Raw genomic sequence first — 6,000 nt, forward strand, 5'->3', positions numbered from 1 at the left:
ACCAGGCACATTCACTCATATGTCGGACATCAGGGTCGGCTGACAAGTGCTCTTACGAGCTGTTCTAGCGTAAGAGTTTATTTTCTTTACAGCGAAGCTGTCTATGTCTAGGACCCCGGATTTTATGGCGTCCGTGCGAATTTCTCAAAAAAGAATTTCTCGATCGCAAATTCGGATCAAGCTGCCGAGTATGTGATCGCCTATTGTTTGATAATGACCTCTCGGAAATCAACGGCGTACGGACAGAATAGCGACGGCAAGATGCAGTAAATGTGCTCACGCGGTGGTTCCCTGCCGAGAACGTTGGGGAGTTTCGAGTCTGTACCACGTGTGAGGAGGCGCTAGTCAAGGGGGACGTGCCTCGGTTCAATACAACGCGTGTACTGAACCCGTGTGGCTATGCTGAAGGGCGCGATTCCGCGTTTCTGGACGACAAATGATTACTCGTTCCCGCGTGTGCCTGGGCATCTTCCGAAGCTCAATGCCGATCCGAACAGCTTCGCTGGTCATCTATCTTCACAGAGGGCAATGGCTCATAAATTTTATTTATAAATCGGAGCCCAGATTCGTCCGATGAGGAAATCAGGGGCCGAATTGAGAAAGATTTCTGTTTTTGAGTGGTCTTTGCCATCAGCGAGCCGCCTTCATTAATGAAGCGTGCAGCATCTGTATTCAATGAAATTTCCTTTTACGAACAATTCTAGCGTAAGGCGCTTTTTGTGGCTGAGGCACAAGGGCCGAATTCACAGAGCCTACCGTTCGTAAGTGATCACTGCCATTGGCCGGCCGCCTACAATAATAAAGACCACATAATTTCTGAGGATTGTCTAATATTGCGTAAGCATTGTTTGCCTCGGGTGTGACTTCAATGTTGCTTATTTTTGCTTACTTGCTTTTCCTAGGTTATGCGCGTCTCCCCATGGCGTTTCCGGTGGCAAAGAATACTTAGACCTTGGCAGACAATTGTCAGATTTTCCCGCCGCATCCGGCCCTTTCAGTGTAATCGTACCGATTGCGCCACAACGCAGTGCTCGTGCGCGCCTTGACGAAGCATAGCAGTCGAAAGGGAGCACCAGCTGCCGCAGCATCACTTGAGGCGTTGCGTGAGGGGAGAGCGCATCGCCGCGAGGCCATGTCACCCTCAGTGTTGCTCTCCCAAACCTATCTTATGCGCACTTTTCCTCTTTTTTAATTATGGGGTTTTACGTGCCAAAACCACTTTCTGATTATAAGGCACGCCGTAGAAGAGGACTCCGGAAATTTCGACCACCTGGGGTTCTTTAACGTGCATCTTAATCTAAGCACCGCGGGTATTTTTGCATTTAGCCCCCATCGAAATGCGGCCGCCGCGGCCGGGATTCGATCCCGCGACCTCGTGCGCAGCAGCCCAACACCATAGCCACTGAGCAGCCACGGCGGGGTTGCGCGATTTTCCTGTCTACGCAAGCTCTCGCCTGCATTCTGGCTGCGCCTCGGTAAGGCCCAATGAAAAAGCGCTAAGCATCTCAACCTCCTCGCTTGCCCGCGAGGTGTTCATTAGTTGAGGGACGCCCAGCAGCGTTCAGTTGGACATCGGGCCTTGCCAAATTCTCTAGTGGGTTCATCCACAAATTTCAGGTTGTCCCAACCACACATTTACATTGCGATAACCCCAAATTTGAAGTAGGCCCACCACGAAATTGAAGCTGGCCCACCCCCAAATTTCAATTTCGCTACCCCAGCCTCGAACTTCAAGTTGACCCACCCCTAACATTAAATTTGCCCATGTGCACATTTCAACTTGGCCCAACCCCAAATTTCAACTTGGCCCACCCCCGCATTTATGTGGGTTCACCCCCAGATTTCAGTTGGCCCACTCCCAAGTTTCAAGTTGGCCCACTCCCAAGTTTAACTTGGCCCGCCGCCAGATTTCAAGTTGGCCCACATTCAAATTTCAAGTTGACCCACCTCCAAATTTAATTACTCCCACATGCATATTTGAAGTTGCCCCACTTTCTAAGTTAACTTGGCCCACCTCCAAACTTTAAGTTGACTCAACCCCAAATTTCATTCGGCCCACCCCTACTTACCCGTGCATTTTCTGAGGAGCCTTATGTATCTCTATGGGGATATTATTCTTATTTTTGCTTGAAATTTTTTCTTAGCGGTTAAAAGCTTTCAATCATCTCCGTTTACACTCTAACTACGTGGAAGTGTCTTAACGTTGCAAAGTGCCAATTTTTCTACAGATACAAGGCATTATACTTCTCGCGTGACAGGGCTGGGGAGCTCGGCAAAGAATTTTTACGCCATAATACCACAGAACACCTATACAAACTTAGAGAAGGGAAACTGTACCTTCCACAGTGCTACGGAAATAAGCGTAGCGGTGGCGTCGTGAACTAAACTATGTGACCACAGGTGGCGCTGTACAAGAGGAAACGGAAACGGGGTTTTGCACACGCTTCACCAGGTTTGCACACGCTTTACCAGGTGTTCTGTGGCTTTACTGGGTTTCTGGCTGCTGCGCCTCGATCGTGCTCCCGCCAGTTTAGTTGCTGTGTAGCAAACGTAGCGCCTACATATTTATGTAGGCGCTACGTTTGCCACACAGCAACCAAACTGGCGGGAGCACGATCGAGGCGCAGCAGAATACATGTAGCGCTGAGTCATATCGAGTTAAGGCACACTATGAACTGACGTTTAAGGGCATCCCGAGTAGTGCCGCCGCGCTCCAGCTGTTGCATTTCGTGTACGGCTACTGACAGAATGCGGTTTCCAGATGGCACGATGGCCTCGACTGGAATAAATGCACACGACACCAAAGATTGAGTAAGCCTGAAAATATTTTATTTGCATTTTACAAGTACAACAAAAAGCACACGTCTCCGCATTCACACAAACGTGGTTACATAGTCAAGAACATAGTCAAGAGATGGCTCATTAATAAGGGTAGCATAAACGCACAAGAAAGAAGACCTAAGCTACAAAACGTACGGTCGGCTGCTAAGTATAATAATTTCCCTGTCACCGCGTGTCACTTTTATAGAGCATCTTTACAGCACTACCTGGCCGGGTAGTTTGGCGGAAAGAACGCAACAGCTTATACGGCCGTCAGCTGCCTTTTCCTTACGGGTGTCATAATTATCCCTTATCTCCGCATCAACGTCGTGCAAGTTCGCATACAGGTATCTGTATCTGAACCATATGTGCCAGCTTAATACACGTGTAGTGAAATTATGATAACCACTGCGTCTTATCAAACGTATTGGTTTTGCAAATGCGCATTACAGCTGACGGAACGACATACTGTAAGTGAAGCACAAGAGAACAAGGACAAAATGAGGATACAACACTTGAAGAAATGAAGAATTAGCAGGCATACAGCAAACAAGCGATGACGGAGAACACACAATGATGCATCGGGTGTTCTGCGACATCGGTTTGCGTACTTACGGTGTTATGGAGATCAACGGCATAAAAACGTACCTTCAAGCGTACTCCCTCAACCTCCGCCGCATTCATTATGATAGTCAACGCCTAAACAAATTGAAGCACTATTCTTTGCCAAGAGTAGACCTTCTTACAGCAAGTCTATGTAATGACTCGCAGACGAAACCAGCATGCTTTCGAAAATGTTTTACCGCCGTAGTATTCGAACGCCAACGGCCAGGAAACACATCGATACCAATAGGCTGTCGGCTGTCGGTGGTTAACCGAGCACAAAAACCCTGACGCTATGACTAAAAAGCAGCTTCAACAATTAAATTAAAAGAAAATCAACTGCCTATTTGCCTGAGGTAAAAAAGCATCCTTAGACACCTTGATTGTTCATGTCAATGGTTTGTGTAAATTAAAAAATTCAGCATGTTCAGCGCCCCTAGCAGAGAAAGCACAAATTAAACTATTCGACCAAATTACAGTAGCTCCACTTGCGCGCTTACGCTGAAACGCGCCTCGATTGATTTTTCGCCCTCTGTGGCCATTTGTTGAACTTGAGAGTGTGCGGGGCCTGACATTACATCCAACACCAAAATTGACGGACACTGGCCCACTTTCTCTTAGCGAGTACGAAATTGAGAATGTAAAAAAGCCAGAACACTTCGGCAGGCTTAATTTCACTATCTGAAGAATTTAGCCGTTTGGCAGTAATTTTCTGACAATGACATCGTAAACTTCGGAAGGGTAAAGAAGTTATAACGACGTGCCCATGGAAGGCTGATGGCGCATTAATACATTTTTCCTGCCTCTTTCATACGATTCATCATGTGTAATGCTCTAAGGCCCGTTGCAGCCGCTGATAATACACAGACATAATGGCCCTTTTACTGTGCATATAAAGCAACCCGGGTAGATAGGCCGTCCGAATTCACTTACGCTAGTAATGGTTCACCACTAACGAATGTCGAGCAACATGTGTATTTAGGCATTGCGTGCACGTCTCACCTCAGATGATCCACATCATCATCATCATCAGCCTGGTTATGCCCACTGCAGGGCAAAGGCCTCTCCCATACTTCTCCAACTACCCCGGTCATGTGCTAATTGTGGCCATGTTGTCCCTGCAAACTTCTTAATCTCGTCCGCCCACCTAACTTTCTGCCGCCCTCTGCTACGCTTCCCTTCCATTGGAATCCATTCCGTAACTCTTAATGACCATCGGTTATCTTCCCTCCTCACTACGTGTCCTGTCCATGCCCATTTCTTTTTCTTGATTTCAACTAAGATATCATTAACTCGCGTTTGTTCCGTGACCCAATCTGCTCTTTTCTTATCCCTTAACGTTACACCTATCTTTCTTCTTTCCATAGCTCGTTGCGTCGTCCTCAATTTAAGTAGAACCCTTTTCGTAAGCCTCCAGGTTTCTGCCCCGTACGTGAGTACTGGTAAGACACAACTGTTATAAACTTTTCTCTTGAGGGATAATGGCAACCTGCTGTTCATGATCTGAGAATGCCTGCCAAAAGCACCCCAGCCCATTCTTATTCTTCTGATTATTTCAGTCTCAGGATCCGGATCTGCAGTCACTGCCTGTCCTAAGTAGATGTATTCTCTTACCACTTCCAGTGCCTCACTACCTATTGTAAACTGCTGTTCTCTTCCGAGACTATTAAACATTACTTTAGTTTTCTGCAGATTAATTTTTAGACCCACCCTTCGGCTTTGCCTCTCCAGGTCAGTGAGCATGCATTGCAGTTGGTCCCCTGAGTTACTAAGCAAGGCAATATCATCAGCGAATCGCAAGTTACTGAGGTATTCTCCATTAACTCTTATCCTCAATTCTTGCCAATCCAGGTCTCTGAATACCTCCTGTAAACACGCTGTGAATAGCATTGGAGAGATCGTATCTCCCTGCCTGACGCCTTTCTTTATTGGGATTTTGTTGCTTTCTTTATGGAGGACTACGGTGGCTCTGGAGCCGCTATAGATATCTTTCAGTATTTTTACATACGGCTCGTCTACACCCTGATTCCGCAATTCCTCCATGGCTGCTGAGGTTTCGACTGAATCAAATGCTTTCTCGTAATCAATGAAAGCTATACATAAATGTTGGTTATATTCCGCACATTTTTATCACCTGATTGATAGTGTGAATATGGTCTATTGTTGAGTAGCCTTTACGGACTCCTGCCTGGTCCTTTGGTTGACGGAAGTCTAAGGTGTTCCTGATTCTATTTGCAATTACCTTAGTAAATACTTTGTAGGCAACGGACAGTAAACTGATCGGTCTATAATTTTTCAAGTCTTTGGCGTCCCCTTTCTTATGGATTAGGATTATGTTAGCGTTTTTCCAAGATTCGGGTACGCTCGAAGTCATGAGGCATTGCGTATACAGGGTGGTCAGTTTCTCTAGAAGAATCTGCCCACCATCCTTCAACAAATCGGCTGTTACCTGGTCCTCCCCAGCTGCCTTCCCCCTTTGCATAGCTCGCAAGGCTTTCTTTACTTCTTCCGGCGTTACCTGTGGGATTTCGAATTCCTCTAGACTATTCTCTCTTCCATTATCGTCGTGGGTGCCAC

This window comes from Dermacentor andersoni, chromosome 3 (assembly GCF_023375885.2).
Source record: "Dermacentor andersoni chromosome 3, qqDerAnde1_hic_scaffold, whole genome shotgun sequence".
Lineage (NCBI taxonomy): Eukaryota > Metazoa > Arthropoda > Arachnida > Ixodida > Ixodidae > Dermacentor > Dermacentor andersoni.